Here is a 20,421-nt window from a genome sequence, read left to right on the forward strand (position 1 = left end):
GAGATGCTCAAGAAAGGAAGTTAGGAAGGGAGATAATTCTCTTAAGGAGAAAAAATGGAATTTGTTCAAAGAGACCAACATGGATGCATGTATGAGAAACTAAGTAACACAACTTAGGATTTGTGAAAAGAAACAAACAGAAGGTAGAAATGAGGCCAGGTGAGAGATATTGAATATAAATAAGAATATATTACAGTTCTATAAAATAGAATTTGAAAGCTAGGAATGGGCTGAGGCTGGGAAGAAAAGCTAAGGACAATAAAAGAGTGGATTTTTTAAAGCCATATTGGGACAAAAAGGATCAAAGAAGGAATTGAACTTTTGGTCATGGAGGATGAGGTGATAACTGACCACAAATAGAAGGTAGAGCTGCTCAATTCTAGTTTTTCTTCTATTTTCTCTAACAAGGAGAATTAGGTTTTCACTAGAAATGATAGAACCAACATTGTTAACTGGGAATGGATATCCGAGATAAATAAGGATGTAGTAAGAGAGTAGGAGCACCTAGTTGTCCTTGTTAAATTCAAATCACCTCACTTAGATAAGCTACATCCACGAATACTGAAAAAATGGGCGGATGGAATTATTCAGCCATTGTCAGTTGTATTTGTAAAATTATTTGAAAAGGGAGCATACAACAATATTGGAGGACAAACATTATCTTTTTTTTAAAGGGAAGATAAAATAATCTACTAAACATAAGTCGATGAGCTTGACTTTGCTTTCTGAAATAAATCTAGAATGGGTCATCAAAGTAATGGCTAGTAACCATATAGAAACATCCATGATAATTACATAGCTTCATTAAGACCAGGTCATGCTAGACTAGCCCTATTTTCTGATAATGTCATTAAACTGGTAAATGAGGGAAATATTATATAGCAAAGCACTTACTAAAGTGTCTAATGCTATTGTTGTCAAGAAGATGGAGAGATGTGGACTAGTTGATGGTATAATTAGGTTGATTCCAAACTGGTTGGATGGCTGAACTCTTATCATTAATGGTTCACTGTCAACATAGCAAAATTACCCCACGGATCCATACTAGGTCCTGTCCTGTTTAACATTTATGTCAATGACATTGATAAAAGTATAAATGGCATACTCATCAAATTTTCTTGCAGATTAACAAAGCCAGAATCTAAAAGGGATCTTGTCAGGTTAGAACAATGGGTGTTGATTGGTCGATTTGGCCCCAGAAGTCAGAACCAAAGGCAATGAGCAAAAGTTGTAAAGAAGCCAATCTGGACTTGATGTGAGGAAAAAACCTTCTAATAATGAGGTTTATCCCGAAGTGGAATGAGCTGCCTCAGGACAGAGTGGGTTCCTTCTCTCCGAGTGTGGTTGATTTGAAGCTGTATGCTTATTTGCCAATTTCATTATAGTGGGACTTCTTTTCTGGTGTGGGTCAGGCACAAGATGGCCGCTAAACTATCTTCCAACTTTCAAATTCTGTGATTCTGTAAAGTGCTGAATTAAAAAAGAAAAAAGAAATAATCGTGGAGCCAAAGGAGTAGACATAGGGTAGCAAAATGATGGATGTCAAGTAGGCAGCTGATTTAGCTCCCTATTTCTAAGAAGAACAAAAATCTAAGCTAGCAATAGCTTTCTTAAAATTTATTTTTAATTATATTTTTGTACAGGATTTAATAAACAGCAAATGAAATGGGTATTTCCATATACATAGTAGAACAGAAAGAAAAAATTGTGCACAAAGCTAGAGCTCTGTAGTGTATATAATTTGCTTTTCTTTTTAAGTATATAATAAATTCTGCCTGTAGCTTTCAAAGCTGTTTTGCTCATCTATGTTTCTTTCAGAAAGAACTGCTTTCTTTTCTGCAGTTTTTTATATAAAAAAAGATGATTCAGTAGCCCTCTTTTCTTCCCCCCCTTTTTATTTTGCTACACTCTTTCCATAAACCTTCTTCCTCTTAAACCACCTCATCTTCATGTTGATTTCTTTTGTTTTTATATTACTTTCATTTTCAAATACATCTCTTCCTGCTCCCCTACCCAGAGAGCCTTTTTTGTAACAAAGAAGGAAAAAGAAAAAGAGTTTAGCACAGCTAATTAACACAGCAATTGATTCTGACAGAATATACAATATTCCACAGTCCCCTACCTCTGCAGTTAAACAGGGAAGATTCTGAAGGATTTAGGAAACCAAGATATAGTCCAGTTCTAGGTTTTACCACTAATTACTTGGGTGACCTTCAATGAGTCATTTAACTTGTCATATGCTAAAGTGAGGTCAGAGGATGAAGACTGATAAGAAGGCATTAGATTTTGTGAGTTTTAGAAGAGCAGTTTTAGCAGCATAGCAAGAGCAAAAGAATTTCCAGTGAATTCAAAACAAGGAAAATGTTCTCATGTGCAGCACAGAATTTAAAGGGTAGAGTTACATGACTTGATCGTATCATAGTATGTGTCAGAAATGTGACTTGAAACCAAGACTTCATGACTATGACTATTTTTCCTGTGTATGAGGCCTAAATCTGCCTCCTTGCAGCACCTACCTAGTGCTGGTCCTAGTTCTGTCCTAAGAAGCTGAGCAGAGCAAATAGAATTCCTATTCCAAATGACAGCTCTTCAAATACTTGAATACAATTCAGTGTCTCCCCCTCCCCCAAGTGAACTGATCCTTATATGGCATATTCTCAACCATTCTGGTTACCCTTCTCTGGGTGTTCTTCCTCTTAAAATGTGGCAGCAGGAACTAAAACCACTGCTCTATATGTGATCTGACCAGAGCAGTGAACAATGGCATTATCACCTCCCTATTCCTGCACACTGTTTTTTTCCCCTTAATAGTATTTTTTTCCAGTTACACGTAAAGATAATTTTCAACGTTCTTTTTTGTAAAATTTTGAGTTCCAAATTTTTTCCCTCCTCCTTCTCTACCCACCTCACCGAGATAACTAGCAATCTGATTGATACAGGTTATACATGTACAATTATGTTAAGAGTATCTCCACATTAGTCATGTTGTAAAAGAAGAATCAAAACAAAAGGGGAAAATCACGAGAAGGAAAAAAACAAAAAACAAAAAGTGAAAATAGAGTGATTTGTCTGCATTCAGGTTCCATAGCTCTTTAACTGGATGTGGTTAGCATTTTCCATTCTAAATCTTTTGGAAATGTCTCAGATCATTGTGTTGTTGAGAAGAGCTAAGTCTGTCATTGTTAATCATGGCACAATGTTGCTGTTGCTGTAGACATTGTTTCCCAAGGCAGCCAAAGACTACACTATTTTTGGAGATGACATCACATGACATCACTGAGCTTGTTAAAAAAATCTCAGAGTTTTTTTTTTCCCAGAAAACCTAGGCCTGCTTTCCCCCCATCTTGTGTATAGGAAGTTAATTTTTTGAATGAAATTATAAGACTTTATGTTTAACTCTGTTAAATTTCATCTTATTTTATTTTTTCCAACCTTTTTGGATACTATCATTCAGTGCATTAGTTTTCCTTCTGAGCTGTGGGACATTGGTACACTTGATAAACATATCATTTGCCTTTATCAAAGCCATTCATAAAAATGTTAAATAGCATAAGGCCAGATGCACATTCTTGGGACACTCCACTGGAGACCTTCCAAGTTGGCGTTAAACCCCCAGCAACTATACTTCAGGTCCAGTCATTCAACCAATTCTGAAACTATTTAGGTGTAATTTTACTTATTTTGCGTGTCTCCATCTTTTTCACAAGAATGGAATGAGGAATTTTTGTCAAATGTTTTGCAAAGATCTAGGTTAATTATGCCTATAGCTGCCCCCTGATCTACTTGTCTACTTCCTTGTTCAGGAATGGAAATGAGATTAGACTAGCACAACCTGTTGTTGATTAAAAAAAACAAACATGCTCATTATGATCACTACTTCCTATTCTAGATGTTTACTCATCATTCTCCTAAAAAGACTTTTTTTTCTTTTTTTGGCCAGGAATTAAAGTTTTGTCTATAGCTAGCTGACCCCATTGTCTTCCCCTTTTCTGAAAACCAAGTCAAATCAAGTCATCAAGGATTTACTAAGCACTTAATAGGTGCCAGGCCCTGTGAAAATCTCGAAGGATACAAAGAAAGGCAAAAACCAGTTCCTGTCCTCAAAGTATTTATATTCTAGTGGGGAAAGATATCAAGAAAACAACATACAAGCTATATAGAGGGCAAATTGTAAGTAATTTTGGAGGGAAGGTACTGTCAATGTGGTGGTGACAGGATGGGGGTAGCATGGAGGGGGGAAGACTTTTTACAGAAAGTAGGACTTGAACTGAATCTTAAAGGAAGCAGGGAAGCCAGGAGGTGAAGATGAGGGAAAAGGAACATTCCAGGCATAGAGGACAGCCAATCAAAAATTACTGAGTCAGGAGATAAGAGTGTCCTGTGTGAAGAATAAGTAGTCCAGTATCCCTAGACTGTGCAGTGTATGTGCTGGGGGAAGAAGGGCAGTTAAGTATAAGTTAAAGGAGCGTTGTTAAGAGACCAAAAAGCCCAAGAGGATTTTATATATGATCCTAGAGGTAATGGGAAACCACTCAAGTTTATTGAGTAGGAAGGTCCCATAGTCAGATCTGTGCTTTAGGAAGGTCACTGTGGCAGCTAAGTGGAGGACAGACTGGAATGGTAACAGACTTGAGGCAGGCAGACTGACCAGAAAACTGTGGCAATAGTGTAGGTGAGAGAATGAGGGCTGCTGTGTTAGAGAAGAGAAGGGGATAGGCCAACCTTTGCCCTTCTCAAACTCCTGCAGCACGTTTCCCATTCTCCACACACAGTGTTTAAAAGATCTTTGCCAATGACTCAGCCATCACATTTGCTGTGGTTCTTGAGAGTTTCCCATCTCTCCTTGACTGACCACCATAGGATGTTATTCATCTGTGACTTATGATGAAAACATAACAATGACAGAAAGGTGCTCTCTTACCAACACCTTGGGTATCAACTGGGTATTAATTGAGTATTAGCCATGTTTGTTCCATTCCAAAGATCTTTATCCTTGGCAGTAAGATTATCAAATCAAATGAGATAATATTTGTAAATTGCTTAGCATAGGATCTGCCACTTAATAAGCGCTATATAAATATTAGTTTTTGTTGGCAGAGAAAACAAAATAAGATCAGCTGTGTCCATTATTCTATTATTATTGTTCTATCCCCTCAGAGCATGAATCCTAGCCTTTCTTTGATCCTTCCCTTTTGTCCAAAATCACTTTTAAAAAAAGCCAACAACACCTTCTCTTTTTTTGTATGTAGACATAAAGCTATAGGTCTTATTGTTGACTCCTGTGTTAGATTCTGTCTCTTGTGAATTTCTGGAAGTCACTTCTACTATTCTTTTATTTGTTATGTTATCTAGCTTAGTAGGTAGGAGAAGATGGGCAGCATGATATAATGACTGGAGTGCTAGATTCAGTGTTAGAAAGAACCAAGTCCACAATAGTTCCCAACTAAAATCCTATCTTTTACAGGAAGCTTTTCCTAACCGCTCTTAATTCTAGTACTTTCCTTCTTTTAATCGTTTCCTATGTATCCTGTATATAGCTTGCTTTGTATATATTTGTTTGCCTACTATTTCCCCTGTTAGATTGTAAGCTTCTTGAAGGCAGGAACTATCTGCCTCTTTTTGTATCTTCAGTGCTTAGCACAATGCCTGGTACATAGAAGAAAGTAAATGTTTATTGAATTGAATTAAATCTGCTTCTGATAGTTACTAGCTACATGACCGTGGACAAAGTACTGAACCTCTCTGTGCCTCAGTTTCCTCACTGGGAAAATAGGGATAATAATACTTGTAGTGTCTACCTCATAGGGATATTGTAAAGCTCCAGAGAGATGATACAAGTGCTTTGCAAACCTTAAAGTATTATACAAATGTCAGCCATTTCCTCCTTGATCCCTTTCTTTCCAGTTTAAGACCCTATACAGATTTGTAAGACCCTATACAAATTCCTTCTTACCAGCCTTTGTTAGGCATATTCCAAAAGCCCAATATTCCTTATTTTATATCGTAGTTCAGAAAATCAACTTTCATTTTCATATGCCATATTCTTTTTTTTTTCCAGTTTTTGTTCTTTTTTCCCCTTATATTCCTATTAAACATATTTTCACATTAGTGATGTTGTAAGAATTAAAACTAATAGGGTGAACCACCAGAAAGAGGAAACAAAACTCAACAGAAGGAAAAAAAATAGCAAAAAGTATGCTTCGATCTGCATTCAAACTCCATAGTTCTTGTGACCCTGGGCAAGTGATATGACCCTGGGCAAGTCACTTAACCCCCTTTGCCTTGCCAAAAAAAAAAACCCAAACAAACCCCATAGTTCTTTCTTTGGATATAGATAGCATTTTTCATCACGAGGCCCTTGGAGATGTCTTCGATCCTTGTATTGCTGGGAAGGGTTAAGTTTATCATTATTAGTCATCTCTGTTATTATATACAATGTTCTGGTTCTGCTTACTTCACTCAGCATCAGTCCATACAAGTCTTTGCAGGTTTTTCTGAAGTCAGCCTGTTCATCATTTCTTATAGCATAATAGTATTCCATTACATTCATATACACAACTTGTTCAGCCATTCCCCAATTGACATTGGAGAGCCCTCCCAATTCTGAGCTTGTTCCATCTTCCTTTCTTCTAGGAAGCCGTACAGCTCTATGGCAGAGCAGTTAAAAGTCACCAAATAGCCAGGCGTAGAAGGCCGTGATAAATAGTTTTTTAAGCTCACAGCCAATTTATTGCGAAATGTTTCCATCAGCACTACCTGCTCCCAGTCCAAGATGGCCCTTGGTTAATAGAATTAATTTATAGAGGATCGATGGAGAAGTAGCATGGTGTAATGGAAAGACCATTGAATTTTAAGTCAGAGGAGTTGTAATGGGCATACTATGAATGACTCCACGCCTGACTTAAATTACTTAGAGGTGCCCACCAAGGGGCTTCCCTCCTGTACTGGTGGAACTGACCTCTTTAGAATCCTATTCCCTAATGCCTGATAAGCAATAATGAAAGCTATAAGATCAGATTGTCTCCTCCTGTATAATCTATGTGACTCCTGGGCACAGCTGAACTCACTTCTAGGTTTCCGTTAAAAGGCAAGTAAATACCTGAAAGGTCGCTGAGCAACCTAAAGCATACCTGTGTTCAGAGCATCACAGATTTAGAGCTATAAGGGACCTTCAAGGCCTGCTAGTTCACCCTCTTCATTTTGTGTTTGAGGAAACTGAGGCCCAGAGAGTTTAAGTGACTTGCTGAAAGTCACTCGGTATGAAGCAACGATGAGATTCAAACCTAGGTCTTCCTACTCCAGTTTCAGCACTCTATCCACTATACCATCCTGCCATCACCTTAAATGGTGAGTGTCTGTTGCAGTGGTAAACCAGTGGCAGGTATGGACCATAACATCACCAGAATGTGGCCTTATTCAAAGCACCATGGTCAGTGGTGTAGGAATTTCTTGCTATGCCACAAGTTAGTTCAATAGCTAACTGTGAGTAGTCATCCAACCTATGGATAACCCCAATCAGACCCACTAGGGTTATGGGTTAGGAAGTGGAATTGGTACCTAGGGCTACCATTACTTATCAGTGTCCCATGACTTCGGACTGATGGTGTCTCAGAATCTTTGACACAGGCTACAGAAGTGTTCTGATATATTGTCAAAGATGCACCTATCTCTGATCTTATGATACAGAGTCATTCCTACTTAGGCCTTGCTGGTTGAGAGCTCGAGAAGTTTACAGCACAGTCCAATGAAAACATGCCTCAGAGAGGAACATGAACAAAGACACACTGAAAAAGCCACCCACCCAGGTGACTAGACTAACTAGAATCGCCACAAATGTTCTCATCTGATTTTCTTACTATCCTCTTATTCACAGAGTCACAGTGTAAGGGCTAGTTTAGGAAGCACCAGCCCAGAACATCTTCCTTAGCATTTCCTTGTGTTTTTCCACCTGGCAACTGAGTCAGCCTGGGACAAGAAATGCAAGGGATTTGGAGTAACTTGCCCGCAACCATTAATGTAAAGATAGTTGCTAAAAAGGCGTGTAATTGTTTCACTGAGTGGGAGTAAACTACTTTGCAAAAAAATCCCCCCAAACCCAAACACCCATGCCAAGACAGAACTGGAGTGATACCGCTTAGACAGTGTGCCATGTACAGCTGCAACATGCCAGGTGGCAGTTGATCTGCTTGTTTTGGTAGGAGATACTTTCCCTCTGTCTTGGATATCAGGATGTCAGAAGCCTCATATGCCTAGATGGTGGGGACACCAGAGAGATCTGCCAGAGCTCAGTCACAGAAGAAGGGAAAGTGTGCTAAGTAGAGATGGGGTGTAGGGTAGGAAATGATACACAGTTGACCCTAGGAGACTAATGAGAGACTATTGACCCTGAATTCCCTGATGAACTGTTGACTGAGACATCAGGCCCCCAAGGGGATGCTGATGAGACAATTTCTTGGTTTTTCTCCATTGACTTTGAAAGTGGAGTATAAGAATATGATCTCCTGAAAGGCCACTTAGATAATACCTGATTGAAGAGATAAGAGGGAAGTGGAAATTTCTTCAGGATTGATAGAACAACCAGGAGTTTTAATAGTGTCTCTGTGATTCTGGTTTTATTCTGTAAAAGTACTCTGTCTGGAGACATAGTGATTAAAGCACTGGGCATGGAGTCAGAAAAACTTGAGTTCAAATCTGGCCTCAGACTTTTACTAATTGTGTGATCCTGAATTTCTATTTGCTTTCGGTTTCCTCAACTATAAAATGGGGATAATAATATCACCTAACTCCCAGGTTTGTTGTGAGTATCAAATGAGATATTTGTAAAGAACACTTAGCACAGTGACTGATAGACAGTAGGTGCTATGTAAATGCTTATTCCCTTCCCCAAATTTAAAATGCAAGTATGCTTTCCTTTAGGTCATAGTCACATGAAATTGGGAAGAAGATCAGAATCTTGAAGGGGAATAGGGTCACAAGATAATTTTGATAAATTTGATAAATGTTTTCTGTCAATGATTTTATACTTTAAACCTTAAATCAAGTTGATCAAAAGAACACGTACAAGCAATGGGAAGTTGGAAATGTTTCTCAGTGCACATATCAAGATCCAGTCAGGTAGCTTGAAGCTTAGGTATATGTGTAAAAAGCCTGGGGCTAATAGCCTTACCTCAGTCTGTTTTACTTGTGTTGAGATTGTGATCTAAATAAATGGTATTCAGAAGAGAAACCAGTGCTCATTTGTTTACTTAATCTTACCTCTTCCAGGAGTGTACACTTGAGAGATAGGCACATCAGTAAAAGTAAAACTTCCAAAACACCTCCTCCATAAATAATGGCAAAATAAAATAACAAAAATGAAAACAAAATGTGATTGTAGCATGAACAAAATCATTGCAGCAAGGTTGTTGCAAAGAAAGGGAAGCCGTCCTTTGGGGGGAAACATCCTCATGGCAATATCTGTATATATAGGTCTGATATACAAACTGTGTAGGGAATTAACACCTACCTCCCAGGGTTGTTGAGATAATACTTGTAAAGTGCTTTGAAAACCCTGAAACACTATATAATGCTAGCTATTGTTGCTATTATCATTAGAACTGGAATTGATCCAATTTGGAGTTATGCTAAAAAACTGATTAAAAGGTTCATATTCTTTGACCCACAGATTCCACTGTTAGGTAAATGCCCTCAAGAAGATCAAAGAGAGAGAAAAAAATTGCTGTATAGAGCAAAATACTTACAGCATCACTTTTTGTACTAGAAAAGAATTGGAAATGAAGTAGATGCCCATTGATTGGGGAACTGTGTTTTGTGAAACAAACTGTGATATATAAATATAATGGAATATCACTGATTCTTAAAACAATGAATATGGGGAATTCAGAGAAGCTCAAGAAAACATATGAACTGAAGCAGAATGAAGTAAGCAGAACTAGGAAAACAATGCAGGGGATCAAGGCAAGGGCACAATCATATATTCAGCATCTACTATGTGCCAAGCACAAGATAATAATTACAGATATTATCTTATTTGACTCTCAATACAACCCTGAGAGTTAAGTGCTGTTGTGATCCCCATTTTACAGTTGAGGTCATTGAGGCAGACAGGATTTAACTGACTTGCACAAGGTCCCATAGCTAGTGTCTGAAGCTAAGTGTCTGAAGCTAAGTGTCTGAAACAGAATTTGAACTCAGGTCTTTCCAATCCAGGTCCAGCACTCTAACTGTACAATGTACACAATGAAAATGTAAAGATCTGAAAAGAAAACAAAATACCATGTAATTATAATGACTATGCCTGGCCACAAAGAAAAGATATGACAAGATACCTACCTCCCTGTCCCTTCTTTGCAAAAGTGTGGGGGGGTGTCTATGAGTATAAATACATGTAGTTTTAGACTCATTGTATATGTTGGTTTTTCTGAACTGTTCTTTCTTCTCTTTGAATTCTTTGTTATGTATGGTCTTCTGGGGAGAGTTATAATCTTTAATTTATTTAATTAATTTGAAAATTAAGATGATGTAAAAACAAAAGAGCAAAATATTTTTTAAATTGATTGAACACAACAATATAAATTTCTAATATTCACATATATTTAGTATATGTTAACTTTAACAAAGTTGCAGCAAAATAGTTCTTTGTAACAAAAATGCTGAACTTTTTTTCAATGTTTTTACCTGGATTTTGTTGCCCTTGTTATATTTTTTTACATGGCTGTAGCTGGTGCTTTTATTATTCTTTGAGTACTGAACATTTAAGTGAGGCTAGTGAAGTAATCAGGCAGGCCTGGCATGCAGATGGTAAAGTAGCCAATCTCTACTGTTATCCGCAGTGCAGTGTGTGGGAGAGTATGGGAAGAATGGTTAGGTAAAGATCTGGGGATTTGTGGAGCATCTCCGCCGTGGTAGTCCTTTGCATTTCCTTCCAATGTCCTCCTTGTCTCTCTGGAGACTTTGATTGTTTACCTTTTGGGAGAGGCAGGATCTTCTATGCTATATTTAGGTTCTCTGGGTATGGAGCCATTAACTAGCACAGGATGAATGGGCTCTCATCCCAGGGCACTGACATCTGGATAGAAAGGAGTGCACTTCCTTCTCTCAGTGACCCCCTTTCTCGCACATCACCTCTTGGCCTTTACCACCATGTGTTACAACCATCCTCAGGGACCAGTTGGTGAACCCTGGAAGAGAAGCACCACCCCTTTTTCTCTAACCCCTCTGGAGATGTGGGTTAAATTTTTAGGGAAATAGTTGCCCTATCTTTTAGCGTGACTATGCCTGAGGTTGGATCATCTTTGTGCTGCTGATCTTCATTCCCAACAGTTTTCTCCGCTAGGTAATACAATTCCTAGATATAGTTTTGCCGGTGTATCTGTGGGGATGGGAGTGGAATGGGGGGAGGGGCACAATGAGACACTATGCCAGGGGTGGTGAACCTACGGCCTTGAGGCCACATGTGACCTTCTAGGTCTTTGGGTGCAACCTTTTGATTAAATCTAAATTTTACAGAACAAATCCCCTTAATAAAATAATTTGTTCTGTGAAGTTTTGATTCAATCAAAGGGCTATGCTTGAGGACCTAGAGGGCCACATGTGGCCTTGAGGCCATAGGTTCTCCACCCCTGCTCTATGCTATATCAGTCAAAATACGAAATAGAGAAGAGATATGAATGGTGAGGACCTGTGTCCTAGAGGGGCATATTTGACCCTCACTGACTGAAGTCAACCCTCCTATCTCTACAAAAAGTATGCCAAGCTGTGGGCATTGGGAATATGACAGGAGGAACAATAGAACAAGGTCCTGTAGGTGTCAGAAATAAATCAAGGGCATTGGAATGCTTAGTCATCTTGGAAGTAATGAGAATCACCTCTTACTTGGAGCAGTAGGTAGAGCACTGAGCCTTGAATCAGGAAATCTGCATTCAAATCTGGCCTCAGATACAGCCTAGCTGTGTGATCCTAGGCAAGTCACTTAACCTCTATTTGCCTCAGTTTCTCATCTTGTAAAATGGGGATAATAAATAGCACTTACCTCTTAGGATTGTTATGAGGATTAAATGAGATAAAATTGTAAAGCGCTTAGCACAGTGGTTGACACATAGTAAGCTCTATATAAATGTTATCTATTATTATTATTATTATTACTATTAGACGGGCAGGAAAGAGAGAGGATGATCAGAAAGAAGCTTTGAGGTAGGAAGGAGGGAAATTGAGGAAGCTTAAGTTAGATGGCCTCTTTCTCCTCTGAGAAAGAGTCATCTGCTCAGAACAAAGAAGGCAGAGATGAGGTGGGAAGACTGAGGAAAACAAGAAAGGTTTGTAAAACTGATGTGCGGAATCTGATAGAATTGATAAATAAGGAATAAAAGGATTTCTAGGTGGCATTGATGGCTTGAGGTTAAACAATGTTCTTTTGAGGGGTCAGGACTATGATTTTATTGGAATAGAGACCTCCCAATGGGGAAAGCCTTTTCTACTGATGCAGATCAGCAACTGCTCTGCAACTAGTTTTAATGAGATGCTTAGGGGCATTGAGAGATGGAGTGACTTCCCCAGAGTCATTCAGCTAGTAAGATTAAAAAATGGATCCTAGTAGCTCAAGCTGTCTACTCTACTTGCTGGTGGGGCATAAATGGCATCCTCTGGGAATGGAGCCACAGCCAAAAACCTTAGAGGCAGGAATTAGGACACTGATTCTACCACTGATTCACTTCATGACCTCCTTCAGGTCTCAGTTTCCTCATGGGTAAAATGGACATTATAATACCTCCTCTACCTAGTTCAGAGGGCTCAAAGAATGCATGTGAAAGTGCTTTGGAAAATACAAGTATTTAAGGTGACATGCATACCCAGCATATATAAATTGGCTAACATTCTCATCCAGGAAATAAAGTTTATAAAATGTGACAACTATGCCTTGTGGTTGGCGCCTTATTATGTGAGAGTAAAACTTGGTGAATTCACGGGGCAAAACTATGAATGACTAGTTGAAGTAGGACTGGGTTAATGAGTGGGTCAGTATCAACATGCTGTAGTAATCTAGTTCTGTTTGGTACAGGAAATCCAAAAACAAGGCTAGAATAAGTCAAGGACATTTTACCAGGAAGAGAGACACCAGAAGATGAGACGGCCCTAGTGAGTAGAGATCTCTGTCTTGCTTCTGGGAGATATGCTTCTTTTAAACAAAAACAGAATAGAAACCCACTTTTGGTCTTGCTAGACCAAGAAATATCTTTTCTGGGAGGTATATATGTATGCATGTGTATGTATGTGTGGTCTTTGTATCTTCTCCTTATGGCTATCAGTAAAGTAAGTGCATTTAGGACCCAAGCATCAGAGAGGGTACACCTGGACAATTCGGATAATTTGTTATTGAAACACTCATTTTTCCATAGGTAATATAGAAGGGAAAGGATATCTTGTACCCTTTCATACTGCTTTGGACTCCTGAAGATGCAAGGAAGGCAAATTCAAATTCATTCACATTTCTTCATCAGGTATATTTAAATGCATGTTTAAATATGTGATTTAAAGAGATTTCTAAATACAGTGCTCCCTTCTTCTGCCCCTACTCTTGTGCAGCTAAATTAGGGATAACAAAATAAAAAGCTTAGTTATATAATTTTCTCATCCAAGGAATGGAAAATGGTGATGAAAAATATGGATGTATAGGAATGTGCATATGTATATGTGGAGAAAAGCCTGGTGTAGTGAATAGAATGTTAGCCTCAGGCAGGGAGATGATGTGGGCTCAAGATCTGCCTCTGATTCATGTTGACAATGTGACCCTCAATAATCCACGTACTTTTTCATTGCCTCAAGCAAATGATCTCCTCCAGACCACTGTACCAGGCAAGAAGGAAATGCTACTTCTTAATTAACTAGAATGAAAATCCGGTCATCTTAAATGACACTGAAAAAATCATCCTCTGTTCCAGTTTGTCTAATAAACACATCTAAGAAGATATAGTTACAATTCATAGTAACAACTAACCAACTCCCAAGGAACTGAGTTATTCTTCTTAATTGACTTCCTTTTGTTTTTCTCCTTAACAAGATCTAGGGTCAGGACTTCAGAAATCATCTAGTCCAGCCTCCTCATTTTACAGATGTGGAAACTGAGGCCCCAGAAAAGAGAGATCACATGGCTAGAAACTGGCAGAGCCAGAGTCTGAAGTCTGAAGACTCAGGCTAGAGCTCTTTTCATTACATTATGTGGCCTCTGCAGTAGATCTTTTAATTTGCAGCTGAATTATATTTGCCTCAAAAGTGATTTTTCTTTTCTTTTTGGATACTGGGATTTAGCTTCACTCTGCTACAAGATTCTTTGTTCTAAGGAGTCCTTTCTACAGGAAGACTTCCTTGATTCTTTCCCTCCCCTCTAACCACCCTGTATTTATCTCTTTTGGTTTAGCTTATGCATATTTATTTGTTGTTCAGTCTTGTCCTTCGTAATTTGGGGTTTTCTTAGCAAAGATATTGGAATGGTTTGCTATGTCCTTCTCCAGCTCATTTTACAGATGAGGAAACAAAGGCAAACAGGATCAAGTAACTTGCCTAGGGTCACATGGCTAGTACCTGAGGCCAAATTTGAACTAAGGAAGATGAGTCTTCTTGACTCCAGCCTGGTACCCTATCCACTGTGCCATGTAGCTGCCCTACATATATTTATGCTGTTGTTTAGTATTTTTCAGGTGTGTCCAACTCTTGGTGACACTATTTGGAATTTTCTTGGCAAAGATGCTGGAATGGCTTGCTATTTCCTTCTCTAGCTCATTTTATAATAAGGAAACTGAGGCAAACAGGGTTAAGTGACTTGTCCACGGTCACATAGCTAGTAAGTGTCTGAGGCCAGATTTGAACACAAGATGAATCTTGCTGACTCTCGGCCTGGCACTCTGTGCAGTATGATGCCACATAGCTGCCCCATATATATTTATATTCATGCTTATTGTTTTCCCAGATAAGATGTAAGCTGCTTAGAATGGCAACAACAAAACAACTGACCTGGAAAATAGATCCAGGAGAGATAATTTTAAAAATATTGGACTATCTGAAAGCCATGATCAAAAAAAGAGCCTAGACATCATCTTTCAAGAAATTATCAAGGAAAACTGCCCTGATATTTTAGAACCAGAGGGCAAAATAGAAATTGAAAGAATCCACCAATCACCTCCTGAAAGAGATCCCCAAAAGAAAACTCCTAGGAATATTGTAGCCAAATTCCAGAGTTCCCAGGTCAAGGAGAAAATATTGCAAGCAGCCAGAAAGAAACAATTCAAGTATTGTGGAAGCACAATCAGGATAACACAAGATTTAGCAGCTTCTACCTTAAGAGACTGTAGGGCTTGGAATATAATATTCCGGAGGGCAAAGGAGATAGGATTACAACCAAGAATCACCTACCCAGAAAAACTGAGTATAATCCTTCAGGGGAAAAAATAGACATTCAGTGAGACAGAGGACTTTCAAGCATTCTTGATGAAAAGACCAGAGCTGAATAGAAAATTTGACTTTCAATACAAGACTCAAGAGAACATGAAGAGGTAAACAGGAAAGAGAAATCATAAGAGACTTATTAAGGTTGAACTGTTTACATTCTGCATGGAAAGATGATATTTGTAACTCATGAGTCCTTTGTCAATATTGGAGTAGTTGGAGGGAAAAATTATATGTATGTATAAAGATAGATAGATAGATAGATAGATAGATAGATAGATAGATAGATAGATAGATAGATAGATAGAGGGCACAGGGTGAGTTGAAGATGAAGGGGTGATATCTAGAGAATAAAATTAAGGAAAGAGGATCATACAGAGAGAAGGAGAAAGGGAGAGGTAGAATGGGTAAATTATCTCACATAAAACAGACAGAAAAGGGTTATACATTGGAGGGGAAATAGGGGAAGGTCAGAGGGAATGAGTGAATCTTATTCTCATCAGATTTGGCTTAAGGAGAGAATAACATACACACTCAATTGGGTATGGAAATCTATCTTACCCTACAGGAAAATGGGGGAGAAGGGGACAAGAGAGCAGGAGGATGATAGAGGGGCGGGCAGATTTGGGGAGGGGGTAATCAGAAGCAAACACTTCTAAGAGGGACAGGGTCAAAAGAGAGAATAGAATAAATGGGTGGTGGGATAGGATGAAGGGAAATATATTTAGTTTTTCACAATGTAACCACTATGGAAGTGTTTCGCATGACTATACATGTATAACCTGTATCAAGCTGCTTGCCTTCTCAATGAGGGTGGATGGGGAGCAAGGAAGGGAGAAAATTTGGAACCCAAAATTTTAAAAACAAGAGTTAAAAAAAATTGTTTTCACATACAACTGGGAAATAAGATATACAGGAAATGGGGTATAGAAATCTATCCTGCCCTACAGGAAAATTGAAGGGGAAGGGGATAAGAGAAGGTGGGGAGAGATAGAAGGGAGGGCAGATTAGGAGAGGGGGTAGTCAGAATGCATGCTATCTTGGGGTGGGGGGAGGGATGAGATGGGGAGAAAATTTAGAACTCAAAATCTTGTGGAAGTAAATGTTGAAAACTAAAAATAAATTAATTTATAATAAAAAAAGAAATTGGATAAGCAAAAAAAAATCTTCTTGAGAATAGGAATTTTTTTTTGGTTGCTTATATTTGTGTATATAGTGCTTAGCACAGTGCCTTGCAAATAGATACTTAATAAAAACTTGTTGACTTGACCCAGCTTCAAATTCACCCCCAACCTTCTATTAATTTCCAGGTCTTTGGCCCATGGTGGTGTAAACCAATGGTGTCAAATTCAGATGGAAACAGGAGCTTCTAATCCATACATAAAGATTCCTATAGGCTGCATTATTGTCTTAGTTCTTAATTGTCTCATTTACATTTTATTTAATTGTCTTATTTACATTTTATTGTATTTTTAATTTGTTTTTCAAATATTTCCAATTATATTTTAATCTGGTTCAAGCCACACTTCGGAGTGTGGTGGGCCATGGGTTGTGTGTTTGACCCCTCTGCTATATACCAGCACCCTACAGAACTCTCAACTGTCCTAAGCTGTGAATCTTGCCGTATCCCTCCTGCCCATATTAGACAGGACAGAGACCTTGGACTCTAAGGCTAACTTCTTCTTTGTGTTTTTCTGTTTCTTAGCAAAAGTTAGATGATTCAGAAAATGCACCCCTCTCCTTTTTTGCAAAGGTGTAGTACCATGGGTGTAGAACATGCCATATACTATCAGACATGTTTGATTGAGTTGGGTGGTTTTTTTCTTAATATAAATTTATTTATTTTTAGTTTTCAATATTCACTTCCAAAAGTTTTTGAGTTCCAAATTTCTCACCCCTCCCCCCACCCCAAGATGGCATGCATTCTGAATACCCCTTCCCCTGGTCTGCCTTCTCTTCTATCTCTCCCCCCTCCCTTCTCTTATCCCCTTCCCCTTCTATTTTCCTGTAGAGCAGGATAGACTTCTATATGCCATTTCCTGTATTTCTTATTTCCCAGTGAGTTGGGTGTTTTTCTTGAAATGCTTTGCTCCTTTTTCTTTTTAAATCTTTGTTCCAAGGAGTGACTCACCAAGGAGACAAAAAAGGAAGGGATGTATTTGGAAAGGAATGTTATGTGAAAACAAAAGGTATCCATAAAAATATGATTTTTAAAAGTTAAAAAAAAAAGAATGGCAACAATAACAAAGCCTTGAGAATGACTGTTGTCTCATTTTTTGTATTTGTGCTCCCAGGTCTTAGGACAGAGTAGGCACTCAATTCGTGCTTGCTTTTTGTAAAATAAATTTTATTGACATTATTTCCGAATTTTGCCTAAATTTCCCCCTTTATTTGCTCTCTTCCCCTTCCAGAGAGTCATTTCATTTAAAGAAAGTTTGATAAGCTCTTTTAAAAAAGAGAGAGAAAAGAAGGGGAGAAAATCAGCAAAACAATGGAAAAATAGGAAAATATATGCAATGTTCCCTACCTACGAACCATGCCCTAGTCTACAACCTATGGGAAGGAGTGGGGAAGGTGTGCTGTCATATCTTTTCTTTGGGACCAGGCTTGTTCTTTGTAATTTTGTGACATTCATTTTCAATTATTTTGTGCTTGGTATTCTTTCTCTTTCCATTGTTGTGGTCATTGCATATATTGTTTTCTTGGCTTTGCTTTCTTCACTTTGCATCTGTTTAAGTAAGTCTTTCCAGGCTTTTCTACATGAATCATATTTACTACTTCTTACAGCACAGCAATATTTCATTACGTTCATATTCCACAATTTATTTGGCCTTTTCCCAATGAGGGACATCTGCTTCATTTCCATTTTTTTTTTTTGCTGCCATAAAATAAAAATATTGTGCTGTGTATGGAGACTTCTCTTTATCAATGAATTCCTTGCAGTAGGTGATTAGTAGTGGAGTATGGACATTTATTTTTGTTACTTGATTTGCATAGGCATAAACACTAAGAGTTGATTAAAAATATGTGAGTGGTTGTCACTTCAGGGGTTTAGAACTGGTGACAGCGGTACCTAACAAAAGAAAAGCAAGGTCACTTCCAGCTCTAATAGTTTATGTGGAAGGCTTACAAACTGAAACTTATAAAACAATGGTAATTGGTCACATGAGCCCTCTCATTCTTTCTCTAAGTAAAAAAAAATAAAGTGAGCATTTCCTCTGTGGACCAAGGATCAGTGATGAAAAGTAGACAACACTGCCCTCTCATGGACACAATGAGTAAGAGCAATCAGAGGAAGGCTGAACGAAATTTCCAGGGCTGGCTGGCCTCTGGCACGCCCAGGGTTCATAATGTCCAAAGTTGAGGAAAAATGGTTTTATTAGGGAAAAAAAATAACATACAAGTAGGCCATTGCTGTGATTTATACATCTGTTGGCTACTTTATGTTAAAATCTGGTACATATTTTTAACTTCTAAAGAATTTACTGGCCTTTTTCTTATTCTGATCAGTGACTCAGAGGAGTCTTTTGATAGTAGAAAAAATTGAATTAATATTATCCTTCTCATAATAACATTTAATCACTCAGTAGTTTAGCATTGGTAAATAAAATGAACACTAAACTGTTTGGGGGAGTATTTTTTCCAAAAGAGAGCAGTCCTCCATCCCCAGAGTCAGGCATCTATGTGCCAAATGGGTATATTTTACAATCATCTATTACCACCATTCAAGTCTTGCATTGTTATCTAGTAGTAATAGAATAAACATAAAAATAAAAATCTGCACCCTAATAAAACCTCCAAAAGTTTAATCTCTTTTCTTCCCCCTCCATTTAGTTATGCAATTCCAAGCAAACATCTGGTATACCTTTGTGATGGCCAATCTCTGTAAATCCTTCCCAGTCTGTGCTATCAGACTGAGACATTAACATCAGGATAAAGCCTGTCATAGGATTCCCTGAAGCGCAAAATGAGGAGCAGACTGAGCAAACATGACCCAGAAAGGCACCAGTTGAACCAAGACAACTCCATATGATAAAATGTGAGAAAAAAATAAAAGCACTCCCAAGAACATATTACTTAAAAAGGTAACGACTCCATGAGTAACTCTTTCTGGAAGTGGATAGATAGTTTCCACAAAATGCTGAAAGAAGATAGGAATACTGCTATTTAAGAATACTCCCAGCAGAATACAGAAGGCATATAATGTCACTGTAGATAAAGGCAGGGAAGTAATGCTGCTCAAGCAGGTCAGGGTGAACCAAGTGGATGAGAGTGTAGCTGCAGAAACAGTATTAGGACAATGAGCTTCAAACAAAATCTGTAAACCTTACAATAGCTATACCTCCACAGTGCAGCCTCCAACGTGGTCAGCATCTACTTGGCTGATGTCAAAATGAAATCCAGAACTCCAAAACCAACCAGCAAATACACCTAAAAGTATAGCATAGGCTAAAGTTATCATCAGAAACCTCAAATTGCTTAAGAGCTTACAGAAACTGTCAGTAGCTTAGCTGCTGGCTAGCTGTAGCCATGTTAGAAGGAAATGGAGATTGTGTTGGAAAATAGGCAACTGATGCAAAAGAAGTCAGAATTCCAAATTCTGCACATAATACCATCTCTATATGTTATCTCTATACGATCCCTAATATGGATGCTATTACTTTCTGAGGCAAATAGATGTGATGTTTCATTAGAAAATGGAACCACAAGAGATCCCATCAGAAATGCACAAGCTCCACCAAGGTAATTGAGCATGAAGGCCATCGCTATAGCAGTAGCCCATTCATCTGCAGAAAATCATATAGTAGACAGGAATGGAGCAGTATTCATTACAGTTGGATGTGTTAATCCATTAAGCAGCTGTCCTTTATGGAGCAGTCTTATTTTAATCTCTGAAGTCTCATGATATAGGTATGTATCTTAGACTTGTTACCAAAACCAAAAAGGATGTCAGCTGCACAGTTACTCAGAGATCTCTCTTGT

At 38.3% G+C, this 20,421-nt stretch overlaps 1 protein-coding gene and 1 pseudogene across 1 annotated transcript in view; both read right to left on the bottom strand.

Annotated features, from left to right (window-relative positions):
- The window catches only part of ENPP4 (ectonucleotide pyrophosphatase/phosphodiesterase 4), a 60,040-nt gene extending 40,188 nt beyond the window's left edge, over positions 1-19,852 (bottom strand). Inside the window, exon 1 of the mRNA XM_078155333.1 lies at positions 19,781-19,852. The gene's annotated coding sequence lies outside the window, so the exon portion shown is untranslated. The remainder of the gene's footprint in view (positions 1-19,780) is intronic.
- Positions 19,228-20,202, bottom strand: LOC110213556 (solute carrier family 49 member 4 pseudogene; annotated as a pseudogene).
- Positions 20,203-20,421: the final 219 nt, after the last annotated feature.

The sequence above is a fragment of the Phascolarctos cinereus genome, unplaced genomic scaffold, assembly GCF_003287225.1.
Source record: "Phascolarctos cinereus isolate Bilbo 61053 unplaced genomic scaffold, phaCin_HiC Scaffold_5;HRSCAF=322, whole genome shotgun sequence".
Classification (NCBI taxonomy): Eukaryota; Metazoa; Chordata; class Mammalia; order Diprotodontia; family Phascolarctidae; genus Phascolarctos; species Phascolarctos cinereus.